This window comes from Rhinoraja longicauda, chromosome 39 (assembly GCF_053455715.1).
Source record: "Rhinoraja longicauda isolate Sanriku21f chromosome 39, sRhiLon1.1, whole genome shotgun sequence".
Lineage (NCBI taxonomy): Eukaryota > Metazoa > Chordata > Chondrichthyes > Rajiformes > Arhynchobatidae > Rhinoraja > Rhinoraja longicauda.
In genome coordinates, this window is record NC_135991.1 from 9,178,984 (window position 1) to 9,197,858 (window position 18,875).

Here is an 18,875-nt window from a genome sequence, read left to right on the forward strand (position 1 = left end):
TTACAGGGATTTAGAGAACATAGGGAAGTGAATAAATAGATAAATAAGTAGACGAACAGAGAAAGGAGACAGAGGGTGAGGTGACCTTCAGTGGTTGAAGGCAGTACTGAACAGGTGAGACTTCAGTGATGTTTTGAATGTGGTGAGTGTGGAGGAGTCTCTAACGGTTTGAGGTAGTGAGTTCCAGAGGGTGGGAGCAGCGATGGAGAAAGCCCTGTCCCCCCAGGATCTGAGTTTGGTCCGGATGGGGGGGGATAGGAGATTGGCAGCGGCAGAGCGGAGGGTGCAGGTGGGAGTGTGCCTGTGGAGGAGGTCGGTCAGGTAGGATGGGGCCAGGTTATGGAGGGCTTTGTAGGTCATGAGGAGGATTTTGTACTGGATTCTCTGGGGGATGGGGAGCCAGTGGAGTTTGTAAAGGACGGGGGTGATATGGTCACGGATCGGGGTGTGGGTGAGTAGACGGGCAGGGGAGTTTTGAATGTATTGAAGTTTACTGATGATTTTTGAGGGTGCGCCATAGAGGAGGCTGTTGCAGTAGTCCAGACGGGAGGTGATGAAGGCGTGGATGAGGGTTTCTGCAGCTGTGGAGGAGAGGGATGGACGGAGACGGGCAATGTTTTTGAGGTGGAAGAAGGCTGTCTTTGTGATGTGTTTGATGTGTTTGTCGAAGGAGAAGTTTTTGAGAAGTTTTGTTGTGTGGAGTGATGGAGATCTAAAACTCACTGCCGGAAGAGGAGGCCAGATCAGGTAAAATCATCGTTTAAGAGATATCTCACGATTACAAGAGATTTCAAGACCTTTGAAATCCTTTGAACTTTTGATTTTACATTGTTCATCATTTAATTTAATCTATAAAATTCTGTAATATATTTATAAATCAATCATTAATATGATCTTTAGTTTAATCTAGAATCTGTAATGTGATTATTATTTGTTCATTTTTAAATAGATTGATCATTAATATTGTTTTTATTATAATCTGCATTACAATATTATCTGTTTACTATAATTTTATTAATTAATCATGAGACAATAGACAATAGGTGGAGGCCATTCGGCCCTTTGAGTCAGCACCGCCATTCAATGTGATCACGGCTCATCATCCATAATCAGTACCCTGTTCCTGCCCTCTCCCCATACCCCCTGACTCCACTATCTTTAAGAGCTCTATCCAGCTCTCTCTTGAAAGCATCCAGGGAATTGGCCTCCACTGCCTTCTGAGGCAGAGAATTCCACAGATTCACAACTCTCTGACTGAAAAAGTTTTTCCTCATCTCCGTTCGAAATAGTCATCCCCTTATTCTTAATCTGTGGCCCCTGATTCTGGACTCCCCCAACATTGGGAACATGTTTCCTGCCTCTAATGTGTCCAATTCCTTAATGATCTTATATGTTTCAATAAGATCCCCTCTCATCCTTCTAAATTCCAGCGTATACAAGCCTAGTCGCTCCAGTCTTTCAACATACGACAGTCCCGCCATTCCGGGAATTAACCTGGTAAACCTACGCTGCACGCCCTCCATAGCAAGAATATCCTTCCTCAAATTTGGAGACCAAAACTGCACACAGTACTCCAGGTGCGGTCTCACCAGGGCCCGGTACAACTGCAAAAGGACCTCTTTGCTCCTATACTCAACTCCTATCATATCATATCATATATATACAGCCGGAAACAGGCCTTTTCGACCCACCAAGTCCGTGCCGCCCAGCGATCCCCGTACATTAACACTATCCTACACCCACTAGGTACAATTTTTACATTTACCCAGCCAATTAACCTACATACCTGTACGTCTTTGGAGTGTGGGAGGAAACCGAAGATCTCGGAGAAAACCCACGCAGGTCAAGGGGAGAACATACAAACTCCTTACAGTGCAGCACCCGTAGTCAGGATCGAACCTGAGTCTCCGGCGCTGCATTCGCTGTAAAGCAGCAACTCTACCGCTGCGCTACCGTGCCGCCCATTGTCATGAAGGCCAACATGCCATTAGCTTTCTTCACTGTATTAATACTAGCTTTAGTTTCATCTATATTATGATGATATGATCTTAACTATTTGTATATTTTCCATTTTATTTCATCTTTAATTTAATCTGCAACGTAATTTTTATCATTTGTGTTTTATTCTATTTTACAAATCCATCGTTAATATTATCGTTAGTTTAATCTATAATAAACCATAATATGATCTTTTTTTTTTTTTTTTTTTTTTTTTTTTGTACGGTAAATTACAATAATACAACAGATATATCTTAATACTTTTTTTTATACCGCTTCATTTTTTTGAGCTTTAAGAAAAAGATAGAAGTAAAGAAGTAAAGAAAGAAAGTGCGCAAGAGTCGTGAAGTGCAAGAGAGTGTTGGGAAAAGAAAGCCCCTTGGAAAAGAAGTTAGAGAAGGAAGTAAAGTAAGAAAGTAGACCCTAGAAAAGAAAGAAAAAAAAAAAAAAAAAGGGGTAGAAACAATCGCTCTATTATAACATTAAACTCCGCAGGAAGGGGACTACCAACCAAGTCTGTTTTGTTGTTTTACCTCCCGTTACCAGGTCCTGATACCATTTATTTATTTATTTCTTTGTAAAATTACTATTGCACCTCATGCTTGTAATAGGTCCAAAAACGTAGACCACGTCTTTTGGAATTGGTCTGCTTTACCTGCTAAGAGGAATCTCATCTCTTCCAAATGTAGTGTTTCAAACATATTTGATATCCACATTTTTATTGTTGGTGTGGGCGCATTTTTCCAGAATTTCAGTATGAGCTTTTTTCCCATTATTAGCCCGTAATTAAATAAATTCTTCTGAAACACGTTTAATTCAGGGTTACCTTCCGATATTCCAAAAATGATCCATTCTGGTTTTGGTACCAGTTTTATTTTGATTAATTTTGAAAAAATATCAAATATTTCATACCAGAATTTTTGGATTTTTGTACAAAAAACAAAAGAATGCGCTATAGTAGCTTCTTGACACAGACATTTATCACAAATTGGTGAAACATTCGGGAAGATTTTATTTAATTTAGTTTTTGAATAATATAATCTATGTAATGTTTTGAATTGGATGAGCGTATGTCGTACGTTGATCGAACATTTATGCACCTGTAGTGAATGATTATCCCAACTCTCTTTTGAAATTTTTATAGCTAAATCTTGTTCCCAGTCTCTTCTAATTCCATCTGTTGTGGGTATTGCTATGTTTAAAATGATATTATATAAATACGATATTAGATTAGCTGATTCCGCCTTTGTCTTCATTGCTTCATCCAGTAAGTCGGAAGGCATATTATAATAATCTTTTGTATATTTTTTCAGATAATCACGAATTTGAAGATATTTAAAATATTGGTTATTTTTCAAATTATATTTCAGTTGTATTTGTTGAAATGATAGTAATTTTCCCAATTCATACAAATCTTCGAGCGATTTGATTCCCATTCTTTCCCATTGTATAAATGATTTGTCTATAATTGATGGTTTAAACGATGGATTATTGACTATTGGTATTAAAAGAGATAAGTTTCTTAATTTTAGATTCTGTTTTATTTGTTTCCATGTTCTAATTGTGCTATGTATAATTGGATTTTTATTATAATTTTTATTATTCAGATTTATTGGTGAGAGGATAGTCGCTCCTATATTACTCGGGGAGCAGTCCCCTTTTTCCATTAAGATCCAAGCCGCCTGATGGGCAGAATTGTCCAGCAGGTGAATCATATTTTTAATATTTACTGCCCAATTATAATACATAAAGTTAGGGAGCGCTAGACCCCCCAACTCTTTTCGTTTATTAAGGTGTGCTATTTGTATTCTATGGGATTTATAATCCCATATAAAATTTGTAATGTCTGAGTCCAATTTTTTGAAAAACCTTTTAGGGAGATATATAGGTATTGATTGAAATAGGTATAGGATTTGTGGTAAGAAAATCATTTTTATAGCATTTATTCTGCCTATTAAGGACATCGGAAGTGTTTTCCAGAATTTAATCAAATTATTTAATTTCTTAAGTAAGGGATTATAATTGGCTTTAAACATATCCTGGTAATTTCTAGTAATTTCAATTCCCAAATATTTAAATTTTTCTGTAGCTATTTTAAAAGGGAATTTCCGGAGGTGTGTTGAGTCTTTTGGATTTATCGACATAATTTCACTTTTGTTCCAATTTATTCTATATCCTGAAAAGGATCCAAAGTCCTCAATTAAATTTAATATGTTTGGTATACTAATTTGTGGTTTTGTGATGTACAGTAGTACATCATCGGCATATAGGGATATTTTGTTATTCGTATATTTTGTGTTATAACCATAAATATCCGAGTGTGTTCTTATTTTTTCAGCAAGGGGTTCAATTACCAAAGCGAATAACAACGGTGATAGTGAACATCCTTGTCTATTGCCCCTTGATAGTTCAAATTTCGAGGATAATATATTATTCGTTAATATTCTAGCCGTAGGTTTGTTATATAATAATTTTATCCATGCGATAAAGTTCTCTCCCAATTGAAATTTTTGCAATACTTTAATCATATAATCCCATTCTACTTGATCAAACGCTTTTTCTGCATCCAGTGAGATGATGGATAACTCTTGGTCATGAGGTTTATGTGAGTGCATTATGTTAAGCAAACGTCTCAAATTATTGAATGAGTGTCTCTTAGATATAAATCCTGTTTGATCCTCATTTATTAGTCTACTAACGTACCTGCTTAGTCTACTGGCTAGTGTTTTCGCTATTATTTTTTGATCCGTATTTAACAAAGCAATAGCTCTATATATGATCTTATTGGTATATTTCTTAATATGATCTTATTGGTATATTTCTTCGTTTTATGGTGTCTTTAATATAATTTTTATAATTTGTGTTTTATTTTATTTTACAAATCCATCGTTAATATTATCGTTAGTTTAATCTATAATAAACCATAATATAATCTGCTTGGTGTATCACGCACCAAGGAACATTCCTTGTATAGACACATTATTATTATTATACATGGCCAATAAACGTATTCAATCTTAGTTTTATGTTATCTTTAATTTAATCTATAATATCTATATACTAAAACTCTTGTTTGTTAGTTTGTTTATTCGCACGATAGCGCAACAATTTTAGGCCCACCTTGTCCTTTTGATGCTAATGGAAGAAGTTTCATTGAAATCGGTGTTACATCAAAAATCATCAATAAACTTCAATACATTCAAAACTCCGCTGCCCGTCTACTCACCCACACCCCGATCCGTGACCATATCACCCCCGTCCTTTACAAACTCCACTGGCTCCCCATCCCCCAGAGAATCCAGTACAAAATTCTCCTCATGACCTACAAAGCCCTCCATAACCTGGCCCCATCCTACCTGACCGACCTCCTCCACAGGCACACTCCCACCTGCACCCTCCGCTCTGCTGCTGCCAATCTCCTATCCCCCCACATCCGGACTAAACTCAGATCCTGGGGGGACAGGGCTTTCTCCATCGCTGCTCCCACCCTATGGAACTCACTACCCCAAACCGTCAGAGACTCCTCCACACTCACCACATTCAAAACATCGCTGAAGTCTCACCTGTTCAGTACTGCCTTCAACCACTGAAGGTCACCTCACCCTCTGTCTCCTTTCTCTGTTCGTTTATTTATTTACTTATTTATCTATTTATTCATTTCCCTATGTTCTCAAAATCTCTGTAAAGCGTCTTTGAGTATATGAAAATCGCTATATAAATAAAATGTATTATTATTATTATTATATTGTTAAACTTATTCACATTTTGAAAGTTTAAATCTATCTCCTAGGGAGGGAGGGAGGGTGGAGGGAGGGGGGGGAGGAGGGAGGATAAGGGGGTTGTGGGGGATGGAGTGGGGGGAGGTTGAAGGGGGATGGGAGTAGGGGGAGGGGGGAAGGTTGCGTCCTTAGCCCCCTACTGTACTCCCTGTACACACATGATTGTGTGGCCAGGTTCAGCTCAAACTCCATCATCAAGTTTGCTGACGACACTGTGGTGGTGGGCCGGATCTCTGACAACGATGAGAAGGCCTACCCTACCGGGAGGAAGTGGCTGAATGTCACAAAAACTAAGGAGCTGATTGTAGACTTTAGAGGGGCTCAACATCCGAGGGCGTACACGCCACTGGAGTTAAATGGGTCTACTGTGGATAGGGTGAGCAGCTTTAAATACTTGGGAGTCCACATCACAGAGGTATAAGAAAATAACTGCAGATGCTGTACAAATTGATTTATTCACAAAATGCTGGAGTAACTCAGCAGGTCAGGCAGCATCTCGGGAGAGAAGGAATGGGTGACGTTTCCGGTCGAGTCCCTTCTTCAGACTGATGTCGGGGGTGGGACAAAGGAAGGATATAGGTGGAGACAGGAAGATAAAGGGAGATCTGGGAAGGAGGAGGGGAAGGGAGGGACAGAGGAGCTATCTGAAGTTGGAGAAGTCGACGTTCATACCACCGGGCTGCAAACTGCCCAGGCGAAATATGAGGTGCTGCTCCTCCAATTTCTGGCGGGCCTCACTATGGCACTGGAGGAGGCCCATGACAGAGAGGTCACACTGGGAATGGGAGGGGGAGTTAAAGTGCTGGGCCACCGGGAGATCAGTTGCGTTAATGCGGACCGAGCGCAGGTGTTCAGCGAAGCGATCGCCGAGCCTGCGCTTGGTTTCGCCGATATAAATAAGTTGACATCTAGAGCAGCGGATGCAATAGATGAGGTTGGAGGAGGTGCAGGTGAACCTCTGTCTCACCTGGAAAGACTGTTTGGGTCCTTGGATGGAGTCGAGGGGGGAGGTGAAGGGACAGGTGTTGTATCTCGTGCGGTTGCAGGGGAAAGTGCCCGGGGATGGGGTGGTTTGGGTAGGAAGGGACGAGTGGACCAGGGAGTTGTGGAGGGAACGGTCTCTGCGGAACGCAGAAAGGAGAGGGGATGGGAAGATGTGGCCAGTGGTGGGGTCCTGTTGTAGGTGACGGAAATGTTGGTGGATGATATGTTGGATCACAGAGGATCTGACATGGACAACACACATTGCCGCACTGGTGAGTAAGGCAAGACAGTGCCTTTACCACCTCAGACAGTTGAGGAAATTCAGAGTGTCTCTGAGGATCCTTCAGTGCTTCTACTCTGGGGCTGTAGAAAGCATCTTGTCCGGAAACATCACAATCTGGTTTGGGAATAGCTCTGCCCAGGACAGGAAGGCTCTGCGGAGAGTAGTGCGTTCGGCTGAACGCACCATGGGAACTACCCTCGCCCCCCTGCAGGACCTATACATCAGGAGGTGCAGTTCCAGAGCAAGCAACATTATGGGGGACCCCTACCACCCCAGCAACGGACTGTTCCTGCTGCTACGGTCAGACAAACGGTCAGTTCCTGCTGCTACGCTGTCACGCTGTGAAAACAGAGAGGATGAGATGGAGTTTCTTCCCACAGGCCATCAGGACTGTTAACTCTCATATCACCAGGGACTAATTTAATTTACTGTATTAATTTATTTTTTGTGTTAAAAAAAAAAATTCTGTTCTGTTTTGTAGTTTTCACACATTCCGCAGGCATTGCCACTTTCATTTCACTGCACATCTTGTATGTGTATGTGACAACTAAAGTTTACTTGACTTGACTTGACCAATGCAGGAAAGGTTTGGGCCCAACAGGTCCACTTGGTCAAGTCTAATTCTATTACTCTGTCGTTCGCTCGTGTGGCAGACGACGTTAGCTGGCTGTCGGCTTTTGTCGTTGTCCAACATGTTGACAACATTTTCCTACCTTTTCTCCTTGTTTTGTATTTTTATGCTCTTTGTAGAGCACTTTGACTTGCCATTGCTGTATGAAATGTGCTTTATGAATCAACTCATAATGTGATTTTTATCATTAGTGTTTTATTCCATTTTACAAATTCATCGTTAATGTTATCTTTAGTTTAATCTATAATAAACCATAATACAATCTTACTGGTATATTTCTTAGTTTTATGTTATCTTTAATTTAATATGAAATATAATTTTTATCATTTGTACACGATAACTACTGTAACACTGTAACACTGGAACACACTACAACACACTATAATACCCTACAACATACTATACCACACTGGAACACACTATAATACCCTACAACATACTATACCACACTGGAACACACTGGAACACACTACAACACACTATAATACCCTACAACATACTATACCACACTGGAACACACTACAACACACTATAATACCCTACAACATACTATACCACACTGGAACACACTGGAACACACTACAACACACTATAATACCCTACAACATACTATACCACACTGGAACACACTGGAACACACTACAACACACTATAATACCCTACAACATACTATACCACACTGGAACACACTGGAACACACTATAATACCCTACAACATACTATACCACACTGGAACACACTATAATACCCTACAACATACTATACCACACTGGAACACACTGGAACACACTACAACACACTATAATACCCTACAACATACTATACCACACTGGAACACACTGGAACACACTACAACACACTATAATACCCTACAACATACTATACCACACTGGAACACACTGGAACACACTATAATACCCTACAACATACTATACCACACTGGAACACACTATAATACCCTACAACATACTATACCACACTGGAACACACTGGAACACACTACAACACACTATAATACCCTACAACATACTATACCACACTGGAACACACTACAACACACTATAATACCCTACAACATACTATACCACACTGGAACACAATGGAGGGCGTGCAGCGTAGGTTCACTAGGTTAATTCCCGGAATGGCGGGACTGTCGTATGTTGAAAGGCTGGAGCGATTGGGCTTGTATACACTGGAATTTAGAAGGATGAGGGGGGATCTTATTGAAACATATAAGATAATTAGGGGATTGGACACATTAGAGGCAGGAAACATGTTCCCAATGTTGGGGGAGTCCAGAACCAGGGGCCACACAGTTTAAGAATAAGGGGTAGGCCATTTAGAACGGAGATGAGGAAGAACTTTTTCAGTCAGAGAGTTGTGAAGGTGTGGAATTCTCTGCCTCAGAAGGCAGTGGAGGCCAGTTCGTTGGATGCTTTCAAGAGAGAGCTGGATAGAGCTCTTAAGGATAGCGGAGTGAGGGGGTATGGGGAGAAGGCAGGAACGGGGTACTGATTGAGAGTGATCAGCCATGATCGCATTGAATGGCGGTGCTGGCTCGAAGGGCTGAATGGCCTCCTCCTGCACCTATTGTCTATTGTCTATTGTCTATTGTAACACACTACAACACACTATAATACCCTACAACATACTATACCACACTGGAACACACTGCAACACACTATAATACCCTACAACATACTATACCACACTGGAACACACTACAACACACTATAATACCCTACAACATACTATACCACACTGGAACACAATGTAACACAAGGTAAAACACCATAACACACTGTGAAACACTGTGGCAGATGATAACACATGATAACACAGTATAACACACGACAGCACTTTAACACACTATAACACGCTATAACATTCGTGAACTACAACACTGTAACATGGTGGAACGCACTATAAGGTACACGGTAACACTACAACAAGCTATAACACTATAACGTACTGTAGCACAGTTACAGTATTACAGTGTATTAACACACGACAATGTGTTATCGTACGTTACAGGGCTTTAAGGTGCGATATGGTACGTTACAGTGCGTTACATTGCCCTACAGTACGTTGCAGAGAGCGTTACATTGTTATATTTGTCTTGCGTTATAGAGTGGTGTAGTATGTCATAGTGTGTTATCGTGTGTATACTGTTTTCGTGTGTTATGTTGTGTTATAGTATGTTATAGCGTGTTATGCTGCTGCCGTGTGTCGTGTGTTATCGTTGGTTTTCCAGACGATCAGCTACAGTGTGTTCTAGTGTCGCGTTGTGTTATCGCGTGCTATGCCGTGTTGCAGTGTGTTTTATATGTGTTGCATCCATTACAGTATGCGTATAATAGCGTGTAATACGCTATAGTGTGGTATGGTCGGTTTTAGTCTGTTAGTGTGGTATGGTCTGTTACAGTGTTATAGTGTGTTCCATTGTGTTAAAGCATGTTATAGTGTGGTATAGCTTGTTATAGCGTGTTATAGCGTGTTATACTGATATCATATGTTATACTACGTGTTATCGTCTATTAGTGTTTTACACGGTAGTGCGTTCTAGCGTGTTGTAGTGCGTTATAATATGGGGTATGGTCGGTTATAGTCTGTTAAAGTGTGTTATTGTGTGTTATAGCGTAAGATAGCGTGTTAGTGTTATATTATGTTATAGCGTGTCATAGTGTGTTAGAGTATGTTAGAGTATGTTAGAGAGTGTTACCGTGTTATCGTGCGTCACGGGCTGTGTTACATTGTCTTAAAGTGTGTTATAATTGTAGTGTGTTATAGTTTGTTACTATGTATTATATTGTGTGTTCCAATGTGTTGTAACACATTGTGTGTTATAGTGTATATATTGCTCTCGTGGGTTATATTGCGTTATATTGCATGTTATAGTGTTACAATGTGTTGTTGTTGTGTTTGTTACAGTGTATTACAATGTGCTATAGTGCGTTCCATTGTTACAGTGAGTGTATTATAGCGTGTTATAGCGTATAATGTGTTATAGCGAGTTAAAGTGTATATATTGCAAGTTAAAGTGTGTTATACTGTGTTAGAGTGTTGGAGTGCTGGAGCGATTGGGCTTGTATACACTGGAATTTAGAAGGATGAGGGGGGATCTTATTGAAACATATAAGATAATTAGGGGATTGGACACATTAGAGGCCGGAAACATGTTCCCAATGTTGGGGGAGTCCAGAACAAGGGGCCACAGTTTAAGAATAAGGGGTAGGCCATTTAGAACGGAGATGAGGAAGAACTTTTTCAGTCAGAGAGTGGTGAAGGTGTGGAATTCTCTGCCTCAGAAGGCAGTGGAGGCCAGTTCGTTGGATGCTTTCAAGAGAGAGCTGGATAGAGCTCTTAAGGATAGCGGAGTGAGGGGGTATGGGGAGAAGGCAGGAACGGGGTACTGATTGAGAGTGATCAGCCATGATCACATTGAATGGCTGGCTCGAAGGGCTGAATGGCCTCCTCCTGCACCTATTGTCTATTGTCTATTGCTATATTGCGTGATAGTTTGTGTGTTACGATGTTTTATCATCATATCATATATATACAGCGCGGAAACAGGCCCTTCGGCCCACCAAGTCCGTGCCGCCCAGCGATCCCCGCACATTAACACTATCCTACACCCACTAGGGACAATTTTTACATTTTTGTGTTTTATGTTGTTTTTGTATGAGTTGTAGTTTTAATATGGTGTAGTGTTTGTATGTTATGTGGGGGAGGAGGGAACGGAAACTGTAAAAAATTCTCTCTCCCGAACGGAGACGCGACCTTTGTTTCTGTGTCGTGTCTCCGTTCCCGTTGCAGCCTACCACCGGCCATGCACCTGGGACCGGCGGGCTCCACCTACCACCGGCCATGCACCTGGGACCGGCGGGCTCCACCTACCACCGGCCATGTACCTGGGACCGGCGGGCTCCACCTAACACCGGCCATGCACCTGGGACCACCTGGGTCTCTGGTTCGCAGAGGACGCGGTCCGGACTCACCACCTGCGGCGCTGGCTGCCTGCGGATGGTGCGGGCGCGGCTGCGACTCGTCTCCGGAGGCTCCGGCGCGGGCTGCGTGGACGTCGGAAGCCCACAGGCCCCTGGATGGGGGCCGACATCGGGAGCTCCGGCAGCGGCAGAGGCAGCGTGTTCGCCCGCCCCGAATCGCGGGGCTTGGGTCGGCCCGCCGTGGACCTTTCACCGTCCAGCGGCCTGGAATAGGCCGTGGACCTTTCACCGTCCAGCGGCCTGGAATAGGCCGTGGACCTTTCACCGTCCAGCGGCCTGGAATAGGCCGTGGACCTTTCACCGTCCAGCGGCCTGGAATAGGCCGTGGACCTTTCACCGTCCGGCGCGGCGCTCCAATGTCGGGAGCCCCGACCGCCCCGACGTGGCAAGTTCAACAGCCTGACCTCGGGAGAAGACGGCAGGGAAGAGAAAAGACATTCTGGCCTTCCATCACAGTGAGGAGGGACTGGAGGAGACTCACTGTGATGGATGTTTCTTTTGTTTGGTGTTAGTGTATGATTGTATGTGTTATTGCATTTTTATTGATTATTCTTATTGGTCTTAGTGTTTCAACTGCCGGTAATGTTTCATTTCACTACACATTTATGTGGATGGGACAAATAAACCACTATTGACTATTATTGACAATTTTATAGTGTGTTACAGTGTCATAGTGGGTTATAGAGTGTTGCATTGCGTTATAGTGTGTCACAAGTACGTTATAGTGTTTTATACCTTGTTATAGGGCGATATAGTGTGTAAGTGTCGTAGTGCATTATAGTGCTTTATGGTGCGTTACAGGTTATTGTGTGTTACTTTATGTTACAATGTTCTATTGTTATAGTCTGTTAGTGTATTATAGTGTGTTACATTGTGTTCTCGTGTTTCGTGTGTCATAGCGTGTCAGCTTGTGTTAGTTTGTTATAGCGTGTTATAGTGAATATATAGTGCATATATCATATATCATATATATACAGCCGGAAACAGGCCTTTTTCGGCCCTCCAAGTCCGTGCCGCCCAGCGATCCCCGTACATTAACACTATCCTACACCCACTAGGGACAATTTTTACATTTACCCAGCCAATTAACCTACATACCTGTACGTCTTTGGAGTGTGGGAGGAAACCGAAGATCTCAGAGAAAACCCACGCAGGTCACGGGTAGAACGTACAAACTCCTTACAGTGCAGCACCCGTAGTCAGGATCGAACCTGAGTCTCCGGCGCTGCATTCGCTGTAAAGCAGCAACTCTACCGCTGCGCTACCGTGCCGCCTTATATATATATATATATATATATATAAGGCATTATATATGTATATGTATATATATATATATATATATACATATATAATGTGTTATAGTGTGTTAGCGTCTGTTACAGTGTTTTAAACTGGTTATATGGTTATAACAGCCTCCTCTATGGCGCACCCTCAAAAATCATCAGTAAACTTCAATACATTCAAAACTCCGCTGCCCGTCTACTCACCCACACCCCAATCCGTGACCATATCACCCCCGTCCTTTACAAACTCCACTGGCTCCCCATCCCCCAGAGAAACCAGTACAAAATCCTCCTCATGACCTACAAAGCCCTCCATAACCTGGCCCCATCCTACCTGACCGACCTCCTCCACAGGCACACTCCCACTGGCACCCTCCGCTCTGCCGCTGCCAATCTCCTGTCCTCCCCACATCCGGACCAAACTCAGATCCTGGGGGGACAGGGCTTTCTCCATCGCTGCTCCCACCCTCTGGAACTCACTACCCCAAACCGTCAGAGACTCCTCCTCACTCACCACATTCAAAACATCGCTGAAGTCTCACCTGTTCAGTACTGCCTTCAACCACTGAAGGTCACCTCACCTTCTGTCTCCTTTCTCTGTTCGTTTACCTATTTATCTATTTATTCACTTCCCTATGTTCTCTAAATCCCTGTAAAGCGTCTTTGAGTGTTTGAAAAGCGCTATATAAATGTAATGCATTATTATTATTATTATTATATTGTGTTATATTGTGTTATAGCGTGTTGCGATCATAGTGTTATGGTCGGATAGTCTGTTATAATGTGTTAGTGTCATGTTATAGTTGTAATAGTGTTTTAGTGTTATAGCGTGTTAAAGTGTTAGACTGAATATTGTATACAATATTGTGTTATTGTATATCACAGTTGTACAGCGTGTTATATGTTATATTGCGTTATATTGCGTGCTGAAGTGTGATATATTATGTTGTAGTCCTCGTGTGTTTTCATCGTGTGTTGTAGGGTGTTATAGCGTGTTACAGCGTGTTATAGTGTGTCATATTGTGTCAGAGTGTGTTGCAGCATGTTAGAGAGTGTATGTTATAGTGTTACTGTGCATTATAGTGTGTAATGGTGCATTATTGATCGTTATAGGTTGTAACAGCGTGTTTCAAATGTGTCACATTGTGTTATTATGTGTTAGTGTGGTATGGTGTATTTAGTGTATTATAGTGCGCTCCACTGTGTGTGTGTGCTCGTGTTCTTTTGTGTTATAGTGTGTTGTAGCGTGTTATAGTGTATATAATGTTCTAATGTGTTATAGTGCATTATTTTGGGTTATGTTGCGTTGTAGTGCGTTATAGCGTGTTGCCGTGTGGTATGGTTGGTTATAGACTGCTAAAGTGTGTTATTGTGTGCTAAAGCATGTTATAAGTGTGTTAGTGTGTCATAGTGGGTTATAGCGTGTATAATAGTGTATTATTGCGGCACGGTAGCGCAGCGGTAGAGTTGCTGCTTTACAGCGAATGCAGCGCCGGAGACTCAGGTTCGATCCTGACTACGGGTGCTGCACTGTAAGGAGTTTGTATGTTCTCCCCGTGACCTGCGTGGGTTTTCTCCGAGATCTTCGGTTTCCTCCCACACTCCAAAGACGTACAGGTATGTAGGTTAATTGGCTGGGTAAATGTAAAAATTGTCCCTAGTGGGTGTAGGATAGTGTTAATGTACGGGGGATCGCTGGGCGGCACGGACTTGGAGGGCCGAAAAGGCCTGTTTCCGGCTGTATATATATGATATGATGATATGATATGATAGTGTTTTATAGTGTGTGATAGTGTATTATTGTTATAAATTTTGATAGTGTGTCAGTGTGTCAGAGTGCATTATCATGTTATAGTGGTGCATTGTGTATTATAGTAGGGAAAAAACTGCACTTGCTGGTTCAAATCAAAGGTAGACACAAAATGCTGGACTAAGGCAACATCTCGGGAGAGAAGGAATGGGTGACGTTTCAGGACCCTTCTTCAGACTGATGTCATGGAAGGGACTTTGAGAACCTTCTTCAGACTGAAGGATCTCGACCCGAACATCACCCATTCCTTCCCTCTCGAGATGCTGCCTGATCCACTGAGTTACTCCAGCATTTTGTATCTTACAGTGTTTTATAGTGTTATAGGGTGTTACATTATTGGGTGTTGTAGTTTGTTATAGTGCATTATAACATTCTATAGTTTATTGTGTGTTATATTGTACAAGAAGTGTGTTCTTGTGTATTGATAGTGTTATAGTGTATTATATTGTATAATATATATGACCTTCATAGCGAGAGGATTGAGTTTAGGAGCAAGTAGGTCCCACTGCAGTTGTACAGGACCCTGGTGAGACCACACCTGGGAGTACTGTTGCAGTTTTGGTCTCCGAATTTGAGAAAGGACATTCTTGCTATTGAGGCAGTGCAGCGTAGGTTCACCAGGTTAATCCCCGGGATGGTGGGACTGTCGTATGATGAAAGAATGGGTCGACTGACCTTGTATTCACTGGAGTTTAGAAGGATGAGAGGGGATCTTATAGAAACATATCAAATTCTTAAGGGATCGGACAGGCTAGATGCAAGAAACATGTTCCCCATGTTGGGGGAGTCCCGAACCAGGGGCCACACACAGTTTAAGAATAAGTGGTCGGCCATTTAGGAAAAAACCTTTCCACCCAGAGAGTTGTGAATGTGTGGGATTCTCTGCCACAGAAGGGCAGTGGAGGCCGATTCACTGGATTGGTTTTCAAGAGAGAGTTAGACTTAGCTCTTGGGGCTAACGGAATTGATTCCGTCATAAGGATACGGGGAGAAAGCAGGAACGGGGTACTGATTGTGGATGATCAGCCGTGATCGTATTGGATGGCAGTGTGCCTCGAAGGGCCGAATGGCCTACTCCTATGTTTCTATGAACCTACGCTTCCACCAGCGAAGAGAGACGGGGGGAGAGAGAGTGGAGATGGGGGAAGAGAGGGAGATGGGGGAGAGAGAGAGAGAGGGGGGAGAGAGAGAGAGAGACGGGGCAGAGGGAGATGGGGGAGAGAGAGAGAGAGGAGGGGGGAGAGAGAGAGAGAGAGAGAGAGACGGGGAGAGGGAGCATATCTATACACTGTGGACGGGCTCGATTGTAATCATGTGTTGTCTTTCCGCTGACTGGAGAGCATTGCAACAACAAAGCTTTTCACGTGACAATGAACTAAATGAAAACCCCTTTGCACCCACGGGTTCTAATCGACATTGAAGGTAGATTTTGATTTCAAACATTGCCAAAGTTTTATTGCAAAACTGATGCACAAAATATACCTTGAGAGGTGGGAGAGGGGGGGAAGAGAGAGAGGGGGGGGGGTGGGGGCGAGAGAGAGAGAGGGCGGGGAGAGAGAGAGGGGGAGAAGAGTGGGGAGAGAGAGGGGGGAGAGAGTGTGGGGGGAGAGAGGGGGGAGGGTGGAGAGAGAGGGGGGAGGGTGGAGAGAGAGGGGCTCTACTTTCTGTTTCCCCTCTGTTTCCCCCTTCCCTCCTTCCCCCCCCTTCCCCGCCTTCCGACAAAGATCCTTCTTCATCCGTGAGTCGACGACTTTGTACTTTCCCTTCACTCCTGGTGGTCTCCTGACTCCCCCAGAGCTGCCACCCCTCTTCGAAACCACATACGTCACCTCCCTCTTCTCCCGTCCCAGTCCAGCCTCTTGTAAATACTGCAGGAGGAGAGAGAGAGAGAGAGAGAGAGAGAGAGAGAAAGTTTAGAGTCATGCAGCGCACAAACAGGCCCTTCGGCCCACCGGGTCCGTGCCGACCAGCGACCACCCTTCCCCACCGAGTCTGTCCGTCCGTCCGCCCCGACCAGCGATCCCCGCACACTAACACTATCCTACACACACTGGGGGACAATTTACAATCTTTACAATCTTTACCAAAGCCAATTGACCCACAAACCCGCACGTGGGAGGAAACCGGAGCGCCCGGGAGAAAACCCACGCAGGTCACGGGGAGAGAGAGCGTGCAAACTCCGTACAGACAGCGCCCGTGGTCAGGATGGAACCCGGGTCCCTGGCGCCGTGAGGCAGAAACTCTGCCGCTGGGCCACCGTGCCGATCCAATCTTTTAAACGTTGGAATTGTCTTTGCCCTCAACTACCTCCTCTGGCAGCTCGTCCCACACACCCCACCACCCTCTGTGCTTGGAGAGAGGGAGAGAACGGGGAGGGGGAGAGGAGAGAGAGAGAGAGAGAGAGAGGAGAGAGAGAGAGAGAGAGAGAGAGAGAGAGAGAGAGAGAGGGGGGGAGAGAGAGAGAGAGAGAAGAGAGAGAGAGAGAGAGAGAGAGAGAGAGAGAGAGAGTGAGAGAGAGAGAGAGAGAGAGAGAGAACAGGGAGGGGAGGGGGAGAGAGAGAGGGGGGACAGAGAGAACAGGGGAGAGAGAGAACAGGGAGAGAGAGAGAGGAGAATGGGAAGAGAGAGGGGGAGAGAGAGAAAGGGGAGAGTGGGGAGAGAGAGAGAACGGGAAGAGAGGAGGGGGAGAGAGAGAAACGGGGAGGGGGAGAGGGGGGGAGAGAGAGAGGGAGAGAGAGAGAGAGGGGAGAGAGAGAGAATGGGAAGAGAGGGGGGAGAGAGAGAAAGAGGAGAGTGGGGAGAGAGAGAGAACGGGAAGAGAGAGGGGGGAGAGAGAGAGAGAGAGGGGAGAGTGAGGGGGAGAGAGAGGGGAGGGGGAGAGAGAGGGGGAGAGAGAGAAAGGGGAGAGGTGGGAGACGAGAGAGAGGGGGGAGAGAGAGAACAGAGAGAGGGAGAGAGAGAACAGGGAGAGAGAGAATGGAAAGAGAGAGGGGGAGAGAGAGAGAATGGGGAGGGGGGAGAGAGAGGAGGGGGAGAGAGAGAATGGGGAAGAGAGAGGGGGAGAGAGAGAAAGGGGAGAGTGGGGGGAGAGAGAGAGAACGGGAAGAGAGAGGGGGAGAGAGAGAAAGAGAGAGAGAGGGGAGGGAGAGAGGGGGGAGAGAGGGGGAGGGGGAGAGAGAGGGGAGGGAGGAGGGAGAGTTTCACCTTCTCATCTGCACCATTTTCTCGTGCTCGGACCGCGTCCACAGTATTCACCACAGCCTCAGCTTTGCGTTTAACCTGCTCCATCTTCTTCAAGAACTGCGGGGAGAAAGAGAGGGGCGGTGAGAATGGGGGAGAGAGAGAGGCAGACAGAGACAGACAGAGAGAGGGAGACAGAGGGGGATAGTACACATTCCCTCCCTCTACCTGCCCCGCTCTCTCCCGCTAACACACCCGCCATTTCTTGTTAGCTACGATCTGCTTAAGTTATAAAGGCTCTTAGAAACTGCCCTTTCCCTCCCCTCTCACCTTTCCCCATTTCTCCCTCCCTCCCTCCCAAATACGTACAAGTTTGTAGGTTAATTGAAACCAGTACAAAATGTAAGATTGTCCCCAGTGTGTGTAGGATAGTGTTAGTGTGCAGGGATCGCTGGTCGGACGGACGGATGGACTCGGTGGAGAAGGGATTGTATCTTCAAACTAAACTAGTGTGTGAACGGGCGATGGTCGGGTCGGTGTCAGTGTCTACAAACTAGACTCTCTGTCGAGCGTACCCGGGCTTTCTTGCGGGCTTTGGCCTCGGCGATTTTCTTGATAGGACGGGCGTTAATCTCTTTCCATCTTTGCCGAAAACTCAGCGGCCATTGCTGGGTCAAAGGGCAGAGGTCGGCGGCGATATTTTTGTTTCATTGTCCACAAACCAGTCGGGCAAACGTCCTTCGCCATCGTCAAAGGCATATCTGTGTGTGGAGGAGAGAGAGAGAGAGAGAGAGAGAGAGGGGGGAGTGAGAGAGGGAGAGGAAGGGGAGAGAGACGAAGGGGGGAAAGGGAAAGAGGGGGAGTGAGAGGGGAGGAGAGAGAGGAGAGGAAAGAGAGGGGAGAGAGAGAAGGGGGGGAGA

The 18,875-nt window shown here is 44.4% G+C and overlaps 1 protein-coding gene across 1 annotated transcript in view; it reads left to right on the forward strand.

Annotated features, from left to right (window-relative positions):
- Positions 1–18,875, forward strand: part of ftsj3 (FtsJ RNA 2'-O-methyltransferase 3) — a 60,591-nt gene that overhangs the window by 21,542 nt on the left and 20,174 nt on the right. The gene's annotated exons all lie outside the window — the stretch shown is intronic.